General features: G+C 47.0%; 1 long non-coding RNA gene across 1 annotated transcript; it reads right to left on the minus strand.

Annotated features, from left to right (window-relative positions):
* Positions 1-556: 556 nt before the first annotated feature.
* Positions 557-13,921, minus strand: LOC128121076 (uncharacterized). Its single transcript, XR_008222063.1, has 4 exons — positions 13,542-13,921; positions 13,160-13,246; positions 12,102-12,392; positions 557-1,355 (listed from the first exon to the last, which is right to left on the minus strand). It is a non-coding gene; the product is annotated as an uncharacterized LOC128121076 (long non-coding RNA).
* Between the last annotated feature and the right edge of the window lie 12,782 nt (positions 13,922-26,703).

A 26,703-nucleotide genomic window follows, 5' to 3' on the forward strand; every position in this document is an offset into this window, starting at 1 on the left:
CATTCCCAAAGAATAGAGTTTTGATATAAGCAATCAAGCGTGTAGAATGAAGGGCATGGTGGTGAGTGGAAAAGGCCAGCCCCAACACTTTTATATTCTTGAAATGATTGTGGAAATAGTGAACAATGCAGTGTCTGTCCCAGTTTAAGCATGCTGCTGCTGGGCGTCATCATAAGAACTAGCATAAGTAAGATATTTCTGAAGGAACAGAGAAGAAACTGGATTGCACTGGTAATGGCATGAATTACACATATGATGCAGTGACAGAGAGGTCTGCACACCCAGTTACCAGTGTGAGTGCCCTGCTTTTGATATACTATAGTTGTGTAACATATTAGGGGGACTAATTAGATGAAGAATGCTCTAATGTTCTGATACTTCTCTCTCTATAATGGTTTTGAAACACAAATTTCACATAAACACACACACACACACACACACACACACACACACACACACACACACACACACACCCCTCCACCACACCTAGTGCTCCTTCTGGGCTCCAGTCAATAAAATGGAATGGAAGCAGATTTGAAAAGAGCAAGCCAGAAACTCTGCATCGATGTTCTAACTTTATTGGCAACAAAGTAAAGGAGGAAAAGCCGAGACCGGAGGAGGGGAAATTGGTAGATCGCCCCATGGGAACAACAGCATGGGGAGTACAGAACCATCGCTATCTGGTTGCCCTAGCCAAGGAGCATCTGTTGCCAGAATGCCCCAGAGGGGATGCCAAAACCACTAAGAAAACGACTGTTACATTTCTGGAATAGGTTTGAAACTCGCCATCTGAAGATATTATTGTCACCAGGCTGGACATTTTTACTCCTCCTGACCATGCTCCCAAAAAGATTTCACCCTAGGGTTTGGTGGTGTTGACATTCATGATCCTGTAGGTTCTGATCTTCTTTACATGAGGATAACAATGCCAGAGTTATTCTGTCCATTCGTGGAGAAGCCTTTGAAACACCTTTTTGCTTTTCTGCTGCCAGTGCGTTTTGTTCTTTTCTCTCTTTTGTATTTCTTGCGCAAGAGTGGGCTGGGTGGTATCAGGGTTGAGTGACAAGTTACTGAGGTCTAGTATCAGCTTTTCACAGGATGGTGAATGAGAGGCTGCTTCTGTCATGGTCCCCGTCCCCATGGAGACCCCAGACATGTTCCCCACATCCTTCTGACAGTAGCAGCATTCACATGTGAACATCTCCTGATCTGCATCTCGAGGGGAAGAGGGTCTTCTTTTTCTCTCAGTTTGGTGAGGTAAGAGAAACCTAACACGTTTCTTTTTCTTGATTTCAGCTAGTTTTGTTTTCTTTTGGGGTGATTTTGAACTCTCCCAATGCTGATCTTCTTCCATCCTTTCCAAGAAAGAAAGCACACATTAGAAACAGAAAGGGTCTATTGAAAACAGCTCATGCTGTCCACATGCCTGGAGCACCTACCAACATGCACAGATACACATCTCAGAAGGAGACCCTCATGGTTTCAGCAAAGGAAATCTTAGCTTCTAACTGGTTTGTGCAGCTGTTTTCGGTTTGTTTTGTTTATGGGTACCCACATATCAACAAGCAAATGGTGAGCTCTTTGCATTTGAAATACCGGTTTTAGCCCGGTTTCCCTTGGACTTGATTATGTGTGCCACAAGGAACCCCAGGACAGAATTCCTTCAAGGGGAGCCCACAGATGACTACTTCTTAGTGTAAACCGCTGGTTTCTTTAGAAGCGACTCTTCACAAAGAGCCTCTTCTTTAACTTCTCCTTAAAGCTCTCGCTCCCTCCACATGAATGTGATTTGAGGCAGTCTCCTCTCAGAGGACGTCTTTGAGGTTTGAGGCTCTACAAATACAGTAGCTCCTAACACTGGTACTTAGGCCTTAAGAACAGTGATACGGTTGCAGTCTCACTTGCTTGGGCAGGAGAACAGGACCAATCAAAGAGACTTCCCCTAATCCAACTGCAAAGGACCCCTCTGGCCATCAGCCACAGCCACATTAACCAGAGAGGGGTAAATGTGCGGGGGGATTCCTGGGCACAGTATGTGCTCTGTGTAACCTGCGGCTCAGGCCATACTTGGTTTTCTCGCACCCCTTGCTGAGACAAATAGAATACCAGAGAACAGCAAAATGAACCCAAGGAGAAAGCCACTGGACACAGATTGAGGTTGGTCTGTGATGGGCCATGTCTTCTTTTAGTAGCACGGGTCAGATCCTGGAGAGCACAGAATGCCATGCTAACAGCAGCAACAAAGGCACAGGCCATCTTTCACGTGCCGGAACCCTGTCCTTGCACCTAGAAGCTACAATGATTCTTGGGACAGAACCAGGGGCTAGAGGTCGGGTGTGGGGGTGTGAGTGTGGGCAGAGTGGGGTGATTTCAACGGATGCATGCACTATAAGAGTTTAGATAATTGTAATTTCTAGCTATGGCTGCATTTGTGGGGGGAAGGTTTGGGATCCAGGCATGAAAGGGTTGATGCACGGGAGAAAGGCTCACTGTTTTAGCAGAGGAAAATTTGGTTCCTGGCAAGATCTTTACCTCTCTGAACTCATTTGCCTCCCGCATTAAAGGGTATTACAACCTACCACTCCCAGGTACAGTTCCTAAGAGTGACAGCACAGAGGTTATGCACTAAAGGAGTTTATTGGGAATGACAGCAGTTTCCCTTTGAAACCAAGGAAATAACTGGACTAGCATATGAAGATTTGTGGTCAAAGATGCTTATGCTACCTCCCCAGCCACACATATGCATAGAGGGAAAAACTGAAAGCAAAGGCCACCTGCAGGACTTGGTTGAATGAGTTAGGCAGGCTTTGCACCGGGATACGTAAATCAGTGTGACCATTATGGAGACAGTTATGGAGGTGTCTCAAAACATTTCAAATAGAACTTCCGCATAGTCTAGCCATCACGCTCATGGCTAGAATGCAAAGGAATCAACAGTGCCTTACGACAGTGATAGCTGAGTATCCATACTACTAACGGAAGCCACATAATGGATTCAGCCTAAGTGCCAGTCAGTGGATGAATTGATAAGGAAAATGTGGTACCCATACAAAGGCAGTCTCACTTGGCTGCAAAAAGGATGAAAGTACAGTGTTTGAGGGAGGACGATGGATCTTGTGTGAAATAAACCAGATTTGGAAAGACAAATATCACGTTTCCTCTCATGTGAAAGCCATAAAAATCCAAAGTAACCTAAAAGCCAATAAAAAGGAACATAAAATTAAATGAAGGAACACTGGGGCTATAGGAGGGGATTGGGAAAAGGGGAGGAGAAGGGATAACAAAGAGTAGTAACAAGGGTGAAGACAGCCAGATTCTACTACGGCGTATACAGAACTATCATAACTAAAGCCGCCCGTTGTATGGTTAATATACACTAATGTAAACTGAAAAAGACAAAGCTGCTTTGGATGGGTGGCTGGGAACTGTGCCGTCCAGGTGTGCTTTCGAGTTACCAAATGTAGCAAGTGATGTTTGACTCCTGAAAAAACAGATCAGAACAACAAGCTTTATCTCCTTTGACTCCCAGTACCTAGCACATGCTGCTGTGTGAGTCCTTGGGAGACTTTTCCCACACATCCGGTGCCCCCGCCCAGTCCAGCAAAGCATTAGGTGTCCACTCACAGGGTGACCAGCTTTTCCAGATTCCACCCCAAGTCTTTCCTTACATCCAACAATATCTACCATCTCCGCTTCTATAGTTAGCTGCCTTCCCACCAAGTCGATGTCTGCCCCTGCCTAGCACAGTGTTTGCGTGCCTTGTCACAGACTCTGAAATTCTCCTGGCTCTCCTGTACTCATGCCTCCTGTTTTTACTATTCCTCCAGACACCTTTACACCCTGATCCCTCCCTGTCTTGATCTATCTACTCAGGTAGGACGTTCTCGGTAAGGCTGGCCCTGAACACTTCATTTAAAAGTGCAAGCTGGGCCAGAGCTCGGGCGTGGTGGTGCACAGAGAAACTTTAATCTCAGCACTCTGGAGGCAGAGGCAGGTGGAACTCTGGGTTCCAGCCTAGTCTGGTGTACAGAGTGAGATCCAGGACAGTCAGGGCTATGTAGACAGCGTACCCTATCTCAAAAATAAAAAAAAACAAATCCACAACTACAAAAGTATTTGTCCTGGCATGCTAACCCGAAGGGGGTAATACTGACACACATACCTTGCCTGTAAGCAACAGCTTTCAAATTAGACTTAGGACTCACTCAAAAGAGAGAAATCATGCCTGCTCCCGGAAAGCTAGGCAAGTCTCCACAGCCTGGCACGGTCATGAATCTTGAAGGAGATGCCACAACTGCCGTTTTACAAAAGCAGCATAACCCCCAACTACCTTCTAAGTATTTTCCCTCATACCCACAGACAAGTCTGGTCCTCAGCCCTCACTAAGGAAACCTCACTTTGTGACAGACAGAGGTCAATAAGGAAAACCACAACCAGTCAAAATGCAGAGTTGTAAAGCCAGGTCCCAACAGATTCATCTACAACCAAAATCCTGCAGCTAAGGCTCACGGATCATTGTGGAAGAGGGCGCAGAAAGATTGTAAGAGCCAGAGGACCAGGGAGATTGCTGTGAGACCAGGCTTTGCCTCCTGGGAATGTCAGAAGCTACACATATATAAAACCCCACCGACATGGCCGCATAAACATGAGCTGAATACAGATGACCCCAAAAGACGTGCTGACATGGACAGGGTCGGGGTGGGGGTGGCAGGTGGGGATCCTGAAGTCTTAAAGAACTACAGGCAACTAAGGAATGCTGAGAGCAGGGAGTCATGGCCTTCCCAGAGAAGGTCCTCACCAACAGGTTATCTAATACCATATGCTCAGCCTTGAAAATATATACCTAAACGGAACGTATTACAGACTGAGCAGGTTGTCTTTATGCATTTAGGAATACGTATACATATATGAATACAACAACGATTCAGGAAAAAGAGAATGAATTTGAAAATGAACAAAGGAGGAGTATATGGGAGGTTTTGGAGGGAAACAAGGGGACAGGAAGTGATGCAATTTTAATCTAAAAACATTCTATTTAAGTGCATGCCCAACAATCACCACTGGCAACACCCACCCCAACCACCCTCCCATCCCCCATCCCTGCTCTGCTTTCCTGATAGCAAAGTTCTGCTTCCTACTGCACTACACAGCATGGCATGTTGATTCAGTAAGTTCAATGTTGATTTCTGTAGACCACAGTACCACATAAACTCCACAAGGGCTGACATTTCCAACGGTGCCCTGAATCATGTCCAGTTCTTAGGTCACTTCCTGCCACATGTCCAGCTCTTGACCCACTTCCTGCCACATAGAAGGCCCTTGCTAAATGTCCCTGGAGTAAAAGAAGTGCCTGGCATGGAGAAAGCCTCCGTAAATTACAGCCTTTGTTACTATTGCCCGCCCTCCCTGTTGGGTGAAGCTGGAGAGCAAGCAGAGAATCAGGGAAGGAACAGTGCAGTCTGATGAGCCACAGAGGGAGAGCAGGGCTTTAATGGGTCACCACGGGCCACACAGTTTGTGCAGACGAGAGTCCTGGAAGTTATTCTCCATTGAGCAGGCATCTCTCACTCTCCAGAGAGGTACACTGTAAGTAGTCACCATCCATATCACACTCTTCAAATTCCCAGTTGCCCAGTGTTCTGTTGTACATACCAGCACCAGAGCCAATACCCCGTGAAACTGCAACTGCGTTTCTCCTGACTACTAAGGAACAATGGAGAGCAATGGCCAAGACTGCTACGTCCAGACACATATCCACACTATAATATTATAGCCCCTGCAGATAAAGGAAATGACAGTTTAGCCAGAAACAGAGGCAAGCCCGAGGGAACAGAGCCAGTCACAAGGATGGCACTGACTGGAACCATGGTTGGAATAGCTCTGGAGCCTGTGAACTTACCATCCCACCTTTCAGATGGAAACATCGACATTCATGAGGGGAAATGTATGTATCACAGTGAAGGGTCAGTGGGAGGACAGTTAATAGACTTGAATAACTTGAAAAAGAACATCACACATGGGGCTTAAGAGTAGAATCTGTTCCTGAGTGGGGCGGTGGTGGCGCACGCCTTTCATCTCAGCACTTGGGAGGCAGAGGCAGGCGGATCTCTGTGAGTTCGAGGCCAGCCTGGGCTACAGAGCGAGTTCCAGGAAAGGCACAAAGCTACACAGAGAAACCCTGTCTCAAAAAACCGAAAAGAAAAAAAAGGGGTAGAATTAAACCTTTTTCCTTCGTTTGAAAATAGATTGTTTTCTCACAAAATCAATCCTGATTATGGGTTCTTCCCCTCATTCTACTCCTCCCAGTTCCTCCCCCCTCCCTTCTCCTCTACATCCACTCCTTTTCCGTCTCTCATTAGAAAAGAACAGGCTGCTAAGGGAAATATGGAAATATAACATATACATTACAACACGGTAAACAAACACCATCCATCAATGAACAGCGTCGGAAACAGACTTGGAACACCTACCCGTATCCCACAAACAGAGGCTCCGGGGAACTCAGAGTGTTCAGACGCCTGATGTAAAATGGAAACAAGCCGTTCCAACTGAAGGCACAGAAAGAAGATGGAGCCACACCCAAAGTCACTCGCTGGGACCACAAGGCCAGCAGTGGGAGTGTGTGAAGGCGTGCAGGGAGGAGAGCTGGGGAAGATATCTGAGATGTAAGCAGGTGGGGACCAACCGGGATCCACCATCACTGCACCACCCACAGACGGTGTCAGCGGTGCTCTTCCCTTCTCGTTCTCACTGAAGCCACAGGCACTGGGCTTTGTTTGTGTGCTTTCTAGAGCAGGTGTCTCCTTTCCACTGCTGGACTTGAACTGACTACCTAGTGAAGGACTAATGTGGATGATCTTGAGCTCCTGATCCACCTGCCTCCACCTGCTCAATCCTGGGATTGCAGGTGTGCACCCCCATGCAGGGCTTTATGCTGTGCTTGTGTGCCCTGTGTGAGAGGCAAGCATCCTAACCACAGGGCTACATCCACAGCCCTCGTTGGATATTTTCTAGGGAAATTTGTCTTGTAGAGTGAAGTATAAAAAGCACGCAGTCCACTTCAGAAAACTATGGCCCATAAGAGGTTCCGAGAACGCTAGTACAGGAGACATGAGCTTAAAGAAGGACTTGTATTATTTATGAATGGAGGCAGTCATGAAGGCAGACGGTGTGGGAAATGACAGATAGCAAGGGCAATCCCCTCCAATGAATGGCTCTCATAATGCACCTTCGTGGGGGGAATAACACGGATCAGGGTGTGAACTGTTCTGAGCCCTTCCTATGTCTTCCCTTACTCATGGCAATGTGACCCGTGAAAGACTCACAAACGGTCTCTTAATTCTTTCCCGTGTGTTAGTTCTCTGCCTCTGTGGTCAAGGAACATGCCCCAGGGACAGAGACAGCGCTGTCTCTGCTTCTGCCTTCATCCTGACAGATTACCTGGCAGAATGGGTTGACAAAGCATTTGAGTTCACAGATGAAAACGTTGACCTCATGGCATGCTGGGCCTTCTGGAATGACTCAGGAGAACTGAGAAGGCTGCCTGGCAGTGGGGAAAACACTGAAGGAAAGAAGAGCCTCAGCCTCAGCTCCCCAAAAGTCTACCCTGGGAGCACTCTGAGCAACCGGAAAAATGACACAGCCAACGGGACAGGAGGTGGAAAACGCAAATGAAGGTGCTCACAGACATATCCCGAGTCATGGGCCTGAAGACCATTGCTTCCTGAGGGCTGCCAGCTCAGGGTTCACATTGTTGTGTCTATGGCCCAGCTAGACCACTTGTGAGCTTGTGTCTATGTCCTAGCTAGACCACTTGTGAGCCTGTGTCTGTGTCCCATTCCACCACTTGTGAGCCTGTGTCTGTGTCGCGCTCCACCACTTGTGAGCTTGTGTCGGTGTCCCACTCCACCACTTGTGAGCCTGTGTCTGTGTCCCGCTCCACCACTTGTGTGCTTGTGTCTGTGTCCTGCTCCACCACTTGTGAGCTTGTGTCTGTGTCCCGCTCCACCACTTGTGAGCTTGTGTCTGTGTCCCGCTCCACCACTTGTGAGCCTGTGTCAGTGTCCCACTCCACCACTTGTGAGCTTGTGTCTGTGTCCCGCTCCACCACTTGTGAGCTTGTGTCTGTGTCCCGCTCCACCACTTGTGAGCTTGTGTCTGTGTCCCGCTCCACCACTTGTGAGCTTGTGTCTGTGTCCCGCTCCACCACTTGTGAGCTTGTGTCTGTATCCCACTCCACCACTTGTGAGCTTGTGTCTGTGTCCCGCTCCACCACTTGTGAGCCTGTGTCCGTGTCCCACTCCACCACTTGTGACCTTGTGTCCGTGTCCCACTCCACCACTTGTGAGCTTGTGTCTGTGTCCCGCTCCACCACTTGTGAGCTTGTGTCTGTGTCCCGCTCCACCACTTGTGAGCTTGTGTCTGTGTCCCGCTCCACCACTTGTGAGCCTGTGTCTGTGTCCCGCTCCACCACTTGTGTGCTTGTGTCTGTGTCCCGCTCCACCACTTGTGACCTTGTGTCCGTGTCCCACTCCACCACTTGTGAGCTTGTGTCTGTGTCCCACTCCACCACTTGTGAGCTTGTGTCTGTGTCCCACTCCACCACTTGTGAGCTTGTGTCTGTGTCCCGCTCCACCACTTGTGAGCCTGTGTCCGTGTCCCACTCCACCACTTGTGAGCTTGTGTCTGTGTCCCGCTCCACCACTTGTGAGCTTGTGTCTGTGTCCCACTCCACCACTTGTGAGCTTGTGTCTGTGTCCCGCTCCACCACTTGTGAGCTTGTGTCTGTGTCCCGCTCCACCACTTGTGAGCTTGTGTCTGTATCCCGCTCCACCACTTGTGACCTTGTGTCTGTGTCCCGCTCCACCACTTGTGAGCTTGTGTCTGTGTCCCGCTCCACCACTTGTGAGCTTGTGTCTGTGTTCCGCTCCACCACTTGTGAGCTTGTGTCTGTGTCCCGCTCCACCACTTGTGAGCTTCTGTCTGTATCCCGCTCCACCACTTGTGAGCTTCTGTCTGTGTTCCGCTCCACCACTTGTGAGCTTGTGTCTGTGTCCCGCTCCACCACTTGTGAGCTTGTGTCTGTGTCCCACTCCACCACTTGTGAGCTTCTGTCTGTGTCCCGCTCCACCACTTGTGAGCTTGTGTCTGTGTCCCGCTCCACCACTTGTGAGCTTGTGTGTCCCACTCCACCACTTGTGAGCTTGTGTCTGTGTCCCAGCTCCAGCATTTATAAGACATGCTATGTTGATTTCTCTCAGCCCTCCAATGTGCTACTTAACACAGCCCATGCCCAGAGTGTGAAGTAACTCCCACAAGAGGGGTGTGTGGGGGTGTGTGTGGCATGGTGGGAGAGCATCTTAAAACTATGTCTGTTGAAATGCAGAGCCTTTATTTACCCTGGGAGAATGTAAGCAATCGCCCCACCCAGAACTGTTCATCTTTTTTCATTCACACGGACAGGCATCTTTGCTCCTTGTCCCCCTCTTCTCTTCTACACTCTTCAAGCCTTCTCAGTATCTAATTCAGGAGCCCTCCCACCACATAAGGGATGCCATGCGTGTGACCTTGCCCTACACTTGGCATGGACTGAACCAGAATTCTCTGCTGAGTATCAATATGAGTCCTTTAAAAATCCTGTCCCCATGCAACCATCAACTGGAAACCCAGAGCTCCTGCAAGTCTGTACACAACACCCTATGGTAGGGGTTCATCAAATGCCCAAAGTGCCCACGCACCAGATAATGAGGTCTCCTGATTTTCCCACTTGAGCACGGCAGCTGCTGGACTTTGTTTAAAATACTGCTCGTCTGGATGCAGAGACACACAGCCAAACAAGTATACATAGAAGGACCCCAAATGGGAGATCTGCATCGGGTACCTCCCCTGGGTGCTCAGAAAACTCCCTCAGAAAAGGGGGGGGGGAGATCTGTGGGAGCCAAGAGTCTGTCAAGGACACTAGGAGAACAAGACCCACAGAATCTACTGAGCATGGCTCTTGGGAGCTCACAGAGACTGAAGAAACATTCACAGAGCCTGCATGGTTCTGGACTAGGTCCTCTACATGAATGTTATGGTTGTGAGCTCGGTGTACTTCTGGAACGCCTAACAGTGAAAGTGGGCATATCTCTGATTCTTTGGCCAGCCCGTGGGACACTTTTCTCCTACTGTTTTTCCTTGTCCAGCCCGATGAGCGGGTTTGTGCCGAGTCTTATTATAAATTGTTAGGCTGTGTTCTGTTGATATCTCCAGGAGCCTGCTCCTTTCTGAAGGGAAACAGGAAGAAAGGATCTGGGGAAGAGGGCAGGTGTGGGAGGGGACAGGGAGGCGTGGATGGGAGGGTGACTGCTCTGCTGTGGTCAGGATTTATTCTATGAGACAAGAGTAAAAGAAGTATAAAGAAAAAATAAGAAAAACTCGTGTGTGTGTGTGTGTGTGTGTGTGTGTGTGTGTGTGTGTGTGTGTGTGTTTGTACTGCTGGCCAACCCTTTGTAACTTTCTTATTTTCCCATCTTATTGTCTTCATCACTAATGACTGAGCAATGAAGCCAAGGAAAGCTGGGAACACCTGATTGTCTGGACATGTCACTCAGGTCACTCAGATTTCTAGTCACATTGCAGTTCCGGTGGTCACCACCATGCAGGAGTCTGGTTATCCACGGTGTGGCACTCACTAGATATTCTGGACAAGCTTGGTTATACAATAGGCAGTGCAGGAATGCAAACGCTTGCTTCATAAATCCTCTGATAACACCTTAAGCATTCCAGGACAAGGGCTCTCTGATTGCTTACATCCAGGGAAATATGCCTTACCCAACCCAACTGGTTTTCCGTCAATGCTCTGCCAATCAGCCACCAAAGCTCTGGCTTCAAGGGACTGAAATTTCTTATGCAATCGAATCCAAGCTTCAGAAGGCCATGTAGTGTTGGCCATAGGCCCTGCCTTGGGAATTAACAGGCCCCAAGCCAGATGTCCCTAGTGCTGCTCTCAGTACAGGAGGTCCTGAAGGAGCTGCCGGGTCCAGGCTCACTCCGGTTCCTGTGGGAGTTTAGTACTTCGACACGGGGGTGACCAGACCCCTGTACCCTTGCTGCCCAGCAGCTAAGCACAGTCAGGTGCTGCTGGAGAGGCTGCCCCAGTGCCCTCCTGTGCTCTCTTTCAGCCTCCTCCAGCAGCCCACTCCCGAGACAAAGCATTCTCTCTCTCTCTATGCCTAGGTCCTGTCACCTGTTGCTTCCAAGGTCCAACAGAAGCACGAAAGAGGTGCTGGCACAACTTCCGGGAGGGTCATGAGGGCATTCCCTTCTCCTGACTATGCACACAAGCTCCTGAATCATTTACCTCACCGCTACCGTAGTGACCCTTGTTAGCATTCAATATTCACTTAGTACTACGACACAGAAGACTTCATATCATCCAAAACTCGAGATATGGGAGACATCATATTTTAATTAGCCCTATCATCAGACATCTAAGACATTTCCAACCCTGACTGTTACGGAGTCCTCAACAAACATCATTTTATACACACCTTCCTCTACATCCTAAGTGGTTTCTTTGGTATATATTTGTGGCAGACCTGGTCATCTTCAGTGGGCATGTATTGTTTTTTTGTTGTTGTTGTTGTTTACATTTATTTTATTTTATTTTATTTTATTTTATTTTTTGAGAGAGAGTCTCACTATGTAACTGTGGCTGGCCTGAAACTCACTCTATAGAGCACACCACCCAAGAACTGGCACCGAAGTGCCTGCTTCTGTATCCTGATACCTGGGATGGGCTATCATGCCCTGTCAATTCTGGAAAAAAAATTGGGGGGGTGGGGTTGTTGTAAGCTACGTGGCCCAAAGTCTGAAAACGGAGTCTCTTCTGTCAGTCATTCAAGTCTAATTGGTTCGTGATGGACATACAACCTGTGGAGGTCCAGTTTCTCCAACCAGAAAGGGACCAAAAATATTCTGAACAGGATTTTAGATCATTAGATCATAGCCATGACCCTAGGAACAGGATACAACCCCTTACTCGGGAAGCCCATTGTGTCTGATAAACAAAGATCATATATATGTGCCCAGTCTGGTGGAAACACCGAGTCTCACCTCACCTGATCGTAGCAGATCACCTTTCTCTGTCTCTGGACGGAGTCCACGCTGCCTGGATATCAAACTCTGCTTCAGTTCTTCCTGCTACTGGATGTTGTACAATGGAGAGTGGCCTTGGGGGATACAGACAGCTGAACTCCCAGAGCTGAAGGCCTACAAGACAGTGCGGAGAAGCTGGGCCCTCCTTGCCAAGGTCTCTTGGGAACTGGAGCCTGGCTGTGTCCAGAGCCTCTCTGGGGAAACAGGATTCTTTCTCAGGAAGATTGGCTCTTTCCCTGAAGGGAGAGGGTAAGCTGGGGAAAGGAGACAGGACTAGGTCGAATTGGTGATCAGCTTCTTACCTTTAGCAGCCAGCTAGATTTCTTTTTTCTTTTCATGTGAAATCAAGTTCCACTCCCTGACTGGGGGCCCTGAGACCATCAGCCCCCCACACCACTCCCAGCCCCAGTGGACAGTGTGGCAGCCCTGGAGGAGACCTGCCAGAGGCTCTGCGGCCTTGCTGGGACTCATTGTGACCAAAGAAGAGTTTCCAAGGTGCTGAGAGTGACCTAACAGTGGAGGGAGGGAAAACTGGTCCTAAACACTGTCCTCAGGGTGGTGGTGTAGGGGGAAGTGTCCATGGTTAGGCCTGCCCATTGAAAAGGAGGGAGAACCACTGTGTGACAGGCTGGGATTGCCTTTCTGTTAGAGTCCAAGGAAAGGAGTAATTCAATGGGAACACTTATGTATTCATTGAAATGAGTTGAAATTGGATATTTATCAGGGTTTGGAGGTCAGGGTCTCATGTAGCTGAGTCTGGCCTCAAATTCCCTTTCTAAGCAGGATGATCTTGAGTTTCTGATCCTCCAGCCTCCACATCCCAAGTGCCAGGATTGGAGGCCTGTGCCACCACACCCATTTTATGTGAGGCTTGGGATCAAACCAAAGGCTTCCTGCGACATAGGCATCTCTGTCAAATGAAATGCAGTCCCAGCCCCATAAAGGGTTTATAAGAACCGAAATAACGGGTTTCTTCACAGCAGTGCACACATGAACACCATTGTACCCAGCCTGTACTCACCTGCTCCACAGTCCTCACTGGTCCCCTCTGCCCTTCTGCTTAGCCCCTTCCTCGACAAAACAGCATCTCTGTAGAGCCAATCATCATCTACAAAGGCAACATTCGCGTTCACTAAGGGATGGCGGCAGCGTTATGGTGTTACCATCACCTTTTTGTTCCCATCCCTCTCGTTGAGTCTGTGAAATGGAGGAGACACAGAGGGCTTTGACATGCTGTACCCAGTGAAGGATTTAACAGGTCCTGGAACCCCCATGCAAACCTAGGCATGTTGGTCTTAACCGCTGTGCTGTGTCGCCATCTACTGATGACTCCCAGCTCCACAGCTGCACCTCCGTCTTGGAGATGGTCCTCAGTTTCTAGTGTCCTCCCAGTCCACTCTTACCTGATAGTCCCAGGGATCCTGGACACTCTGTGCACCGAACTCACCATCGCCAAACACTTGTGAACCTCTGTCTCCTCTAGTCTCGGTAATCTTTGAAAGCCTCCACCATCTACCGGACTGGCCCACTGCCTCACAGTCCTCCACTGCTCCCACTGTCCCTAAGACATCCGGACTGTCTAGACGACCTGCCAATTCCTCTTTCACCCACTCATCGTCCTCTTCCCCTGCTACACTCATAGCCATGCAGGGAGTGACACAGCGACACAAAGAGGGTGCCTGCTATACAGAGACCTCTTCTCAGGTTGTCATGTCATTGATACTTGGACACAGTGTGTAAGCATGTGTGGTGCCTGTGCAGGTGGGAATGGCTATATACATATATATATATATATATATATATATATATGTATGTATGTATGTATGTATGTATGTGTGTGTGTTTGTGTGTGTGTGTGTGTGTGCATGAATGCATTCTCCAAGAGCCTGGCGGATGCATGTGCACAGTAGCCTGGAATCTCCAGACTGCAGCAGTGTGTGGGAGGTTGAATAAGCTTTATCACAGTTGGAAATCAGGTGCTGAGAAGCAGCGGCATTACGTGCAGACAGGAACACCAAATCTAATTTCGCACCTTACACAAAGGTGGTCAAGACTGGGTGAAGGACAAAGGGGAAGAAGGATGTGAAATCTTTACGGAGCAGACTGCTGGGGAGGCTCTGCCTTCCTGACCACTGGACTTAAGATGGGACTCTGTCTCAGTGTCAGCAGAGCCTGCTGGTTTCTGGGAATGCATCCCTTGCTCTCAGTGTGAAATGTGCAGTGAAGAATCAGCTCCACATCAGCCACATCACGCTTTCCACTTCCCATTGCTCTTCATGAACACGGGGGCAAGGGAGTGGGTGAAGAGGGAAGAACAGCACCACCAGATGTGATTTAAATGACCAGAGAAAAACTCTGTGCACGGACACCACATCATCATCGGCCATCATGGTTTGAATCGGCCCCCAGTCCAGATGGGATCTTCAGGCAAATGGAGCTGCACATCTGAGAATTCTCATTCTGCTGGGGTGGCTGGGTGCCTGTTCGACATGCGTTTCCAGGAAGGAGAGAACCATCTGCCTGACAGCTTCTGGAGTGCCATTCAGAGACATGAGGAGGCCTCAGCCATTACACTGGTATCCTCTGAATGTACCACCCACTCATGACAGCGAAAATCTCATTTCCAATGATGGACATGTAAAGCCTTCTGGGGCAGCTTCACTCACAGTCTGCCATTTTAAACCACTTAGCACACGACGCCTAAAAGTGGGGAGGTATAGAGAATCAAAAGTAGGGACTGGTACAGATGCTGTACTTACAGGGATGCCCTTTTCCCTGGTCACAGGTAATCCAGAACTCTGTGCCTGTGCCAGCATCCTTCTCCTCCTCGGAGGCCACTGTCTGTCCCAGGGCCTGGGGGTATAACAGGCCCTGAGAAGCTGCTTTGGATTCTGAAGTCAAGAAAGAAAGCATCAGATCCTCACTTGGGCCCACAAGGTAACTAACGACAATGAAGAACAAAAGTCTGGCATCCTTTTCCTGTTGGTCTCCTTTCCTTTGTCAGACCCCTGTGTCACCCTGCATACCTACGACAGTCACTCAGCGACTGTCTGTCTAGAAGAGCCATTTGTACCTAACCCTGTCCTCACTCCCATCCAGACTGAAGGCCCAAGTGGAGTCATTGTCCTGAACCTGTAGTCACCCTGGATTCTAGGAAGAGCAGAGCCCCACAGCAGAGGGACCATTACACTCCCTTGAGACCAGTTATCCATGATGGCGAGGCTACACACCCTGCAGGAGCCAGATCCACGTCCTGGAGGGGTGGCGGTATAACGATTTCTGCAGGTAGTCTTTCAGAACCGGACCTGGACAAGAAAAGCTCAGCTTGACCTTTGCTCTGGATGTCTTAGTTATGGACATTCCTTGACTGTTTTCCCAAGTTCTTCCTCACTTTAAGCTAAAAGCATATGTCAGGGTCAGCAGAACGACCCTGTGGTCACCAATCCCATTTATCTACCCCTGTGCCTATCTCAGGCTGGATCACCTCTCATCTCTTAAGTGGTCCTGGGCTGGGGAGCTTAGCCTAGAATTTTGAAGTAGCTGAGGCTGGAGGGATTTCTCTGAGCTCTGATTACAGCAGGGATGTTTATATCTCCATGCCTCTCATTGCAGAGAGAGGGTAAGGCGAGAAAGTAGGTCTCAGGGTCTCAATGAGTCTTGACAGGTGGATCACCACGTATAGGAAGCACAGGCCAATACTAAAATTGTTCTCTCAAACTCTCGATTATTAGACACCGTCTGCCCCCACCCCAACCCAAAACTCTCTAGACTAGGAAGGCTGGAAGAATGTTTCAAGTGCTTGGAAGAATGTTGTTTTCCAGGCAGGCAAGAGGACATTTACATTCCTTTTGACTCAAAGACTATGGCATAGGAGAAAACCAGCTAGGCTTCTTGCAGGCCTTCTCCTCTCTCTGTTCCCCCAGATTCAACCTCCCAGTCTGGTCCCTGGTGCTGCAACAGGACACCAGCTGGAGCCTCCCCCTCTCCACCTAGAACTCCGATGGATCCCAAAGACCGTCCCTGCCTAGTCTTCCTCCCCCCACACATTGCTGTATCCAGGCTCCCAACTCCAGCAGGCAACCTCTGCTAAACCATGGGCCATGGCTGTCAGAAAACAAGGTAGCAGGAAAGCTGCCTGCAGATTTCTCCTCTCTCTCTGTTCATCAGATGCAATCCCCAGTCTCTTCCCCAGCTCTGTAGCAGAGCACCCCTGACTGCCTTCCCTGCCCCCTGCCTCCATCTACTGGCTTTCCCACAGAGCTTCCCCTTCCAACATCACCCCCCACACTTGTTGCTTTGGTCCAGAAACCAACTCCAGCAGGCACCCCTGCTAACCCAAGGGCAACTCCTTCCAGGCCAACAAGTAGGCTGAAGGCAGACCCACACCTCTCCTACTGCTCCTGAGATGAAATCCCCCCCAAGTCTCATCCCCAGCCCTGTGGGGGGAAACCTGCTGTGGTCTCCCTTTCCTCTCTGACCCCATCCCCAACAGATCATAAGGACCTTCTCCTCCAACCTTCCTTCCCTCAACTCATCCAGTATCCCAGCCTCCAACACCAGCAGGCATTCCCTGTAAACACACCGATTGAGCAGGCCAGGAAAACAGGCAACACATAGCCATAACACACTGTGAAAATCAGAGAGGAAACAGACACCAAGGAACAAAACACCCACCCAATGAAGACAACACCAGATATCAGCATCTGGAATTGCAGACTTCCCAAACTCAGATGCCTGCATGCCAGTGTATAAACACAACCAATAGCACCCAGACAACATGTCACCACTAGAGCCCTGCTGTTCTTCCATATAGGTCCTGAATATTCCAACATAGCGGAAGCACAAGAAAAAGACCTTAAAACAGCCTGTATGAAGGTGACCGAGGCCCTTAAAGAGGAAATAAAGAAATCCCTTAAAGAAATCCAGGAAAACACAAGTAGTGGAAGGAAATGAATAAAACCATGCAAGACCTGAAACTGGAAAAAGAATCAGGAAAGAAAACCCAAACCGAGGTAATTGTGGAAATGAAATGTTCAGGAAATCCTATAGGAACTACAGAGACAAACAAACTTCACCATCAGAAGACAAGAGATGGAAGACTGAATCTCAGGCATTTAAGATAGTATAGAAGAAATGGATACATTGGTCAAAGAAAACGTTGTCTGTAAACAAACAAACACCTGACACAAGACATGCAGAAAATCTGGTACACTATGCAAAGACTAAACCTAAGAATAATAGGTATAGAGCAGTGGTACTCAAACTTCCTAATACTGTGGCACTTTTATACAGTCTCTCATGTTGTGGTGAACTCCAACCATGAAATTATTTCATTGCTACTTCATTAGTGTAATTTGGCTACTATTAGGTATCATAGTGTAAATATCTGATGTGCAGGACATCTGCTATGTGACCCCTGTGAAAGGATCTTTTGACACCCCCCCCCCAAAGGTGTCACAACTCACAGGTTGGGAATTCGTGGTAGAGAGGAAGGAGAAGAAACCCAGCTCAAAGGCCCAGAAATTTGTTTTTAAAAAAGTCATAGAAAAAAATTTCCTAACGTGAAGAGGGAGATGCCTATTATGGTATAAGAAGCACACAGAATACCAAATAGGTTGTAGTGAGAAAGAAAGTGAACCCACCACATCATAACCAATACAATAATTGTACAGAACAAAGGAAGAATAATAAAAGCCTCAAGGGAAAATGACCAAGTAACATATAAAGGCAGACTTGTTAGAATTACACCTGAAGTCTCAATAGAGACTCTAGAAGCCAGAAGGGCCTGGTCAGATGTGCTACCGACTCTTAAGAGACCACAGATGCCAGGTCAGACTACTACACCCAGCAAAACTTTCAATCACCATACATAAAGACAGGAAGATATTCCATGACAAAGGTCAATTTAAACAACATCTATCTACAAATATAGCACTACAGAACGTGCTAGAAGAAAATCTCCCAAACTCAAGGAGGCTAACCACATCCAGGAAAATACAAGAAATAAAGAATCTCATGCCAGCCAAACAGAAGCAAAGAGAACAATACAAAGAATCAATGAAACAAAGAGTTGGTTCTTTGAAAAATCAGCAAGATACACAAACCCTTATCCAAATTATGCAAAAGGCAGAGAGAGAATATCCCAATTAACAAAATCAGAAATGAAAAGGGAGACATAATAACAGGAAATCCCGAGATACACTAGGTCATACTTCAAAAGCCTATACTCCATAAAATTAGAAAAATCTAAAAGAAATGGACAATTATCTTGATAGGTACCACATACCAAAATTAAATCAAGACCAGGTAAACAATTTAAACAGATCTATATCCCCTAAGGAAATAGAAGCAGCAAAAAAAAAAAAAAAAAAAAAAAAAGCCCAGGACCAGATGGTATCAGCACAGAATTCTACCAGAATTTCAAAGAAGAGCTAATTCCAATACTCTTCAAATTGTTCCACACAATAGAAACAGAAGGAACATTAACAAACTCTTTTTATGAGGCTACAGTGACTCTGATTCCCAAACCACACATAGATGCAACAAAAAAAAGAATTACAGACCAATCTCCCTCATGATCATTGATGCAAAAATACGCAATAAAATCCTGGCTAACCAAATCCAAGAACACATAAAAAAAAAATCCACTGTGATCAAGTAGGCTTCATCCCAAAGCTGTAGGACTGGTTCAACTTATGAAAATCTGTCAATGTAATCTACCATATAAATAAATAGAAAGAACAAAAATCACATGGTCATCACATTAGACACTGAAAAAAGCCTTTGACAAAATCCAATACCCTTTGGTGATAAAGGTCTTGGAGAGATCAGGGATTCAAGGAACATACCTAAACATAATAAAAACAATATATGGCAAGTAGACAGCCAACATAAACTAAATGGAGAGAAACTCAAAGCGATTCCACTAAAATCAGGAACAAGACAAGGCTGTCCACTCTCTTCTTCTCCATGCAATACAGTAATCGAAGTGCTAGCTAGAGCAATAAGACAACAAAAGGAGATCAAGGGGATACAAATTGGTTAGGAAGAAGTCGAACTTTTGCTGTTTGCAGATGATATGATAGTATACATAAGTGACCCCAAAAGTTCTACCAGGGAACTCCTACAGCTGATAAGCAGCATCAGTATCGTTACTGGGTACAAGATTAACTCAAAAAAAATCAGTAGTCCTCCGATATATAAATGATAAACTGGCCAAGAAAGAAATTAGAGAAACATCGCACTTTACAATAGCCACAAATATTAAACATCTTAGGGAAACTCTAACCAAACATGTGAAAAACCTGTATTACAAGAACTTAAGTCTTTGAAGAAAGATATTGGAGAAGATAGCAGAAAATGGTAAGATCTCCAATGCTCATAGATAGGTAGGATTAACATAGTAAAAATGGCAACCTTACCAAAAGCAATCTACAGATTCAATGCCATTCCCATCAAAATTCCAAAACAATTCTTCACAGATCTCAAAAGAACAATGCTCAACTTCCTATAGAAAAACAAATAACCCAGGATCGCTAAAACAATCTTGAAAAATAAAGGAAATTCTGGAGGTATCACAATCCCTGAATTCAAGCTCTGCTATACAGCTATAGTAATTAAAACAGCATGGTATTGGCAAACACACACACACACACACACACACACACACACACACACACACACACACACACACACAAACAAACAGGTGGATCAATGGAATCAAATCAAAGACACTGACCTAACTCCACACACCTATGAACACCTGATTTTTGACAAAGAAGCCAAAATTATGCAATGGAAAAAAAGAAAGCATCTCCAATAAATGGTGATGGCATAACTGGATGTCAGCATGTAGAAGAATGCAAATAAATCAATATCTATCGCCAAGGTCAAAACTCACGTCCCAGGGGATCAAAGACCTCAACATAAATCCAGTTACACTGAACCTGATAGAAGAGAAAGTGGGAAGTAGCCTTGAATGCATTGGCACAGGAGACCACTTCTTTTCTGAATAGAATGCTAGTAACACAGAAGCTGAGAGCAATAATTAATAAATGGGAACCCCTGGAATTGAAAAGCTTCTGTAAGGCAAAGGACACTGTCAATAAGATGAAATAACACCCTACAGAACGGAAAAGATATGCACCAACCCCACGACTGACAGAGTGCTGATCTCCAAAATATATAAAGAACTCAATGAACTAGTCACCAAAATACCAAACAATCCAATTAAGAAATGGGGTACAAATCTCAACAGAGAATTCTCAACAGAAGAATCTCAAATGGCTGAGTCACACACTTAAAGAATTGTTCAACATCATAGCCATCAGGGAAATGCAAATCAAAACAACTCTGAGATACCATCTTACACCTGTCAGAATGGCTAAGATCAAAAACACTGAAGACAGCGTATGTTGGCGAGGATGTGGAGCAAGTGGAACACTCTTTCACTGCTGGTGGAATTGCAAACTTTATACTATACAGTCACTTTAAAAATCAGTACGGCTGTTTCTCAGAAAATTGGGAATCATCTACCTCAGGACCCAGCAATACCACTCTTGGACAGATACCCAAGGAATGCTCAATCATACCAGAAGGACACATGCTCAACTATGTTCACAGCATTATTATTTGTAATAGCCAGAACCTGGAAACAACCTAGATGCCCTTCAACTGAAGAATGGATTAAGAAAATGTGGTACATTTACACAATGGAGTACTACTCAGAAGAGAAAAACAGTGACATCGTGAAATTTGCAGGCAAATGGATGGAATTGGAAAATATCATCCCGAGTGAGGTAACCCAGACTCAGAAGGACAAACATGCTATGTACTCACTCATCAGTGGATATTAGCTGTAAAGTAAAGGATAACCAGGCTACAGTCCATACATAGCTCCAGAGAAGCTAGGTAACAAGGAGGGACCTAAGAGGGATGCATGAATTTCCCTGGGAATCAGAAATAGAAGAGATCTTCTGGGTAAATTGGGGGCAGGGGCTGGGGATGGGAGGATGGGAATAGGAGAGATAGGTTTGTGCTGCTTGGGAGCATGACGGAGAGAGAGAGTAATGAAACAGATAATTTGATAGGGGAGAATTTTGGAGTTAGGGAGAAACCTGGTTCCAGGGAGACTCCCAGTAATCCACAAGGATGACCCAGCTAAGACTCATAGCAATGGTGGAAAGGGTGTCTGAACTGGCCTTCTAGTGGAATCAGATTGTTATCAGAGAGCATTCATCCACTAACTGATGGAGGTTGATGCAGAGATCCACAGCCAAGCACTCTGTTGAAAAAAGGGAGGAGGGGTTGTACAAACCAGGGGGATCAAGTTCATGAAGGGTGGTGGGAACCCACAGAGACAGCTGACCTGAGCTCCTGGGAGCTCACAGACTCTGGATCCACAGCTAGAGAGCCTGCAGGGGACCAACCTAAGCCCTTTGCATGTGGGTGACTGTTGTGTAGCTTGGTCTGTTGTGGGGATCCTAGCAGTGGGATCAGGACTTATGACCACTATGGGAATCAGTATGTCAGTTCCTGAAATCATTAAGAATCAATCAACCTCAAGTTCCAGCTATACCACCCTTGGGCATATGTGCAAAGGATTCTTCATCCTACTTCAGGGACACTTGTTCAACCATGTTCATTGCTGCTCTAGTCCGAATAGCCAGAGACTGGAAACAACCTAGAAGTCTGTCCAAAGAAGAAGAGACAATGAAAATATGGTACAATTACACATCGGAACAGAACACAACTTTTAGAAATGACATGAAATTTGATGGCAGTGGATGGAACTAGAAAAAAAAATCATCCTGAGTGAGGTAACACAGACACAGAAAGATAAATACGTATGCACTCACTTGTAAGTGTGAATTAGCCTTTAAGTAAATGATAACCACTGGGAAGTGGTGGTACAAGCCTTTAATCCCTGCACGTGGGAGGCAGAGGCAGGTGGATCTCTATGCATTCCAGGCCAGCCTGGTCTACAGAGTGAGTTCTAGGACAGTCAGAGCTACACACTAAGAGCCTGTCTTGAAAAAAACAAAAGAAACAAAAGTAAATGATAACCAAGCTTCAATCCTTAGACCCAGAGAGGTTAGGTAGAGAGGAGAGGTCTAGGTGGGGATGCACGGATCTCCTGGAAGGGGGAAATATAGATTTTACGATAGGACTTGGGGGCAGGTGGGGACAGTAAGGAGGTGAGGAATTAGGTGGGGAAGTGCTAGAGGGAGAGAGTGGGGGAGGGAAGGCTGGATTTGGGGGACACTTGGGCAGTGGTATAGAAATATAGTGCATTGAAAACTTCCTAAAATCTTTGGAGATGATCCTCATGAGGACTCCTAGTAATGGGGGATGGACACTGAGTCATAACTGACCATCTCTTGAAGCCAGCCAAGACTTTCACTGGAGGGACTGGGTTACATTCAATTGAGTTCTGGGCCAAGGGGATCCCATGGAAATCCTCAACCCAGGCTGTATTTAAGACAAAGGGATGCACTCTGAAAACTGACAGTTGGAACCCATTGCTGAGGACACACAACTCATTGAATATGGAGAAGTTGAACTGCTGCCTACAAGGAGCTTTCACCCCCATGTTCTGGTCTCTTTGGTGTGGATGCTAACAGAGCCACAAAACTACTGACCTATAGTCTGTCCTTCTTGCAAAATGTGCTGGGGCAGTGGTGGTACAAAAAATGTCAGAGTGGCCAAACAATGTCTGATTTGACTTAAGGTTCACTACTCAAGAAGGAATTCATACATGACATTATTTGGATAACCAAGATAGAGAGCCCACAGACCTAGGGTAAAACCAAACACTGCTGGTCTAAAAAAATAAAAAAAAAATTATTTTCTAATGATGATCTGCTACACTCATAGATTAGTGCCTTAGTCAGTCATCATCAGAGAGGCTTCTTCCAGCAGCAGATGAGAACAGATGCAGACATCCACAGCAAGCTGTTATGAGGAGAGAGAGTCTACATTGGAGGTCTCTATCAAATCTCTACCAACAGAGCTCAGGAAATCCCAAGAGGCTAAAGACTGTAAGAGCCAGAGGTGCTGGAGGACACCAGCAGAACAAGGCCCTTTGAATCAACTAAGCAAGGCACACAGGAGCTCACACAGACTGAAACAGCAAGCACAGGGCCTACCTGGATCTACACCAGGTCCTCTGCATAGGTATTACACCTACTGGCTTAGTATTGATATGGGACTCCTGACTGGGAGGACATGGCGGGGGGGGGGGGCTCTCTGACTCTTGTGCCTGCTGTTGGGACTCTTTCCCTCCTGTGGGAACACCATGTCCAATTTGATATGATAGTTTTGGCTTCATCTTGTTGTATTTATTTTGTTGTTTGGTTTTATCTCGTAGAAGCTTGTTTGGTTTTTTTTCTAATGAGGTGTAGAAAGAGAGTGGATCCAGAGCAGAGAGAAGGTCAGGAGGAATTGGGAGAAGCAGAGGAAGAGGAAACCATCATCAGGATATATTATATGAGAAACAAATTTATGTTCCGTAAAACAAAAAAAACCTGTGAATAAAGATATTTATGTTTGGAGTATATTGGACACTAACTGAATCAAGAGAATACCAGTTTCTAAAAACCTCTTATTTCAATTTGTGTGTGTAGGGGTGTGTGTGTGTGTGTGTGTGTGTGTGTGTGTGTGTGTGTGTGTGTGTGGTGTGTATGTGTGTGTGTGTGTGTGTGTGTGTGTGTGTGTGTGTGTGTGTGTGTGTGTGTAAGGGACTGGATCTGCAAGTAAGTACAGTGCCTGTGGAGGCCATAATAGGGCATGGGATTCTCTGGAGGGCTAGGCTTCTTTGCATTTGTGGGGTGCCCCACAATGTTTTCTGGAACCAATTCCCAGTCCAATGCAAGAACAGCACATGCTGCTGTTAACTGCCAGACCCCCTGCATTTCATTATGTTCACAGAACTTCTTGGGCATCCATTTGATTTCTTTACCATTACTCCAGGCACACTGCACTCTCTCAGGATCGGCCTGACAGAAAGTGGGACAAGCTTTGTTAATGGAACACAAGGAAGATCCGAAGAGATCATGACTGGGAAATGAGGCTCAGTTGAGTTTGAAGGGCTTTGGACTACAAATGTGCAAGCTGATGGAATCCATCTGATGGATACATAGTCAGATACTGCCAGGGGGTCCTCTCTCCACTCTGTTCCCCTCAGTGGCCAGATATCACCCATGGGACTTTCTATCAAGCACAGCACTGGAGCCTGCCCAGTTGTAGTGTGACTCACACCAGCCCAGGTACATTCTGAAGGCAAGGGACCCTTCATCGTGTGTGCAGCAAATACTCAGGATGGTGTAGACATCTTGTTATATTTGCTTAAACGCCACAGTGAGCTCTGGGGATTCACTGGAGAATGTGGAGAGATCCTAGCATGGGTGCTCTTGGGAACAGGTCAGTCACAGCATCCTGTACCTGGAGTGTGCCAAGAACCTCTTTAGCCACCTGGCAAAGTGGAGGGTGTGTTCATGGGGGTTTTTAAGTCTTCCCTGAATTCCCCATGCTTCTGAGTAAGTTTGTGAGGGAATGTGTTCAACATTGTAGGAAGGGGGAGTAGTATGTGAGCTCTGTGGGAGAGGGGGCAGGGAGGCAAGAAAGAGGAGGGAATCCAGAGGCTGATGGGCAAGAGAATTGTTGGGCAAGGGGGAGATGTGCCAGAGTAGTTTCATGTTGAACAGGGAGTCATGAGTGCACAAGAAATGGGTCATCAAGGATGTCTTCTGGGGCTAGCTCTAGGACAGAGAGGAGACTGTGGGGGGAACCTGATGAGGTATATATGGTGTCTCTCATTCTTGTGAGTCTTGCTCCGGGGCTATGGAGTGTGAATATGAGAAATCTCACGGTCACATCATAAATTACCACAGAGGAAGTGGAATTGAGACACAATTAGAGGTCAGCGTGTTACTAGAAGGTCAGTGTTCTTGGGCTGGGAGCAGGTATAACAGACAAACTTTGGCCAAAAGGAAAGTGCCTCTTTTTTATTTCCTCAGACTATGGGCATCAAAATGAGACCAGATTTGGAGACCATAACCTGGGCAGGGGTAGCAGAGGTAGAGGTTTCAAGTACCAACGGTTTCCTAGGAAAACTACAAAATCCTCTAGCTGAAGGGGGCCATCAGGGCAATACAGGCTCTCCCTGTTTGGTAGGGGTGAGAACCAGTCTCACCACATAGATTTCTGAAGGTCTACAAATTCCTGGGGATTCTCAGGATGATTCTCAGCCACAGAATAGATAAGAGGGAATGGGGACCCGATGGCCGAGGCAAAGGGAAAACCCTGGTGGTTGACTGTGGGTCTCTTGGATCAGGAAGCTTGGCTGGGAAGAGAAAGTGGCAGGGGAACCGAGCATCCTAGCCATGAATTCTGTTCCCTCCTCTTCTGAAGAAGGGCAGCAAAGGCTGGCTAGGCTGGGAAAAGCAGGGAGGCAAGAGCAGGAAGAGGAAGTTCTGAAGACACATGTCCCTTTGCCCTGGATGAGCTGTCACTGTCCCCACACCATACTCTAAGGTGGGGGCAGCTTCCGGTGAGAAGAAGAGCAGCTCCTTACCCTGGGGGACTCTAGTGGATTATCCTCCTTTGCCATTGGCTTCAGGACCCACCAAAGTGTCAGCATGGCCAGGATCTGTCCACTGCCAATGGGAAGTCCTTCTTTGCACAAAGAGCCCAAAGGAACTCCAGAGCTCCGTCTTGAGGTACAGTGACTGTGATCTGGATTATTGGATCTGAAAAGATCAGTCGTCCCTCCTGAGACTGACCATTTGGAGAGCGGTCCCAGGGTCATTGGGAATGAGCCTCTAAATTGTTTAATAGGATGCCACAAGCCATCGGGTCACTTCAAAGAAGAGTCTGATGGTTGGAGAGTGGCAGGCTTTGCCTTTTTTTGTCTGTCTTTCTGTCTCTCTCCATCTCTTTGCCATGCTCTCCATGAGCATCCTATACCACACAGAAGTGATGGCTGTGGTTGAGTGTGTCCCCTAATGCTCACAGGAAAGAAGCTTTGTCCTCTAAGGAGCAGGGAGAGGAGTTGGTGGGATGCTTAGGGGTGGAGCAGTGGGGGAAGAAGTGAAGTTAAGGCCAGTTTGCCTCCAGAAGGTCTTTGACCTACGTCTGTGCTGTTTCTATGGATGTCGTATGTGAGCAGATACATGTTTGTTTGGGGGCACATGTGCCCAAGGGGAAGTGTGTGTCGGTTATGACACCCACACATGATTCAGGCATTGGCCACCTTGTTCGTGGAGACAGTCTTTCTGGTGGATTGAAGCTCATGATTAGCCTGGCCTTGCTGGGTGGTGATCCAAACCAATCTACCCACCAGTCTGTGCCTCACCAGATCTAGGATTCTGAGGGCAGGCTGCCATGCCTGGCTGTTCCCACTTAACTCAGTCACTCATGTTTGTGCTGCAAGCACCATTAGTGTCAGAGCTAACCCCCAAACTTTTCAAAATGGCGTTTCACAGATCTCGCGTGAACCTGCACAGGTTCGGTGCTTGCTGTCTGGACTGCTGTGAGTTCATTCGTGCAGCTGCTCTTGGATATGCA

This window comes from Peromyscus californicus, unplaced genomic scaffold, assembly GCF_007827085.1.
Source record: "Peromyscus californicus insignis strain IS unplaced genomic scaffold, ASM782708v3 Scaffold_10__1_contigs__length_136768540, whole genome shotgun sequence".
Lineage (NCBI taxonomy): Eukaryota > Metazoa > Chordata > Mammalia > Rodentia > Cricetidae > Peromyscus > Peromyscus californicus.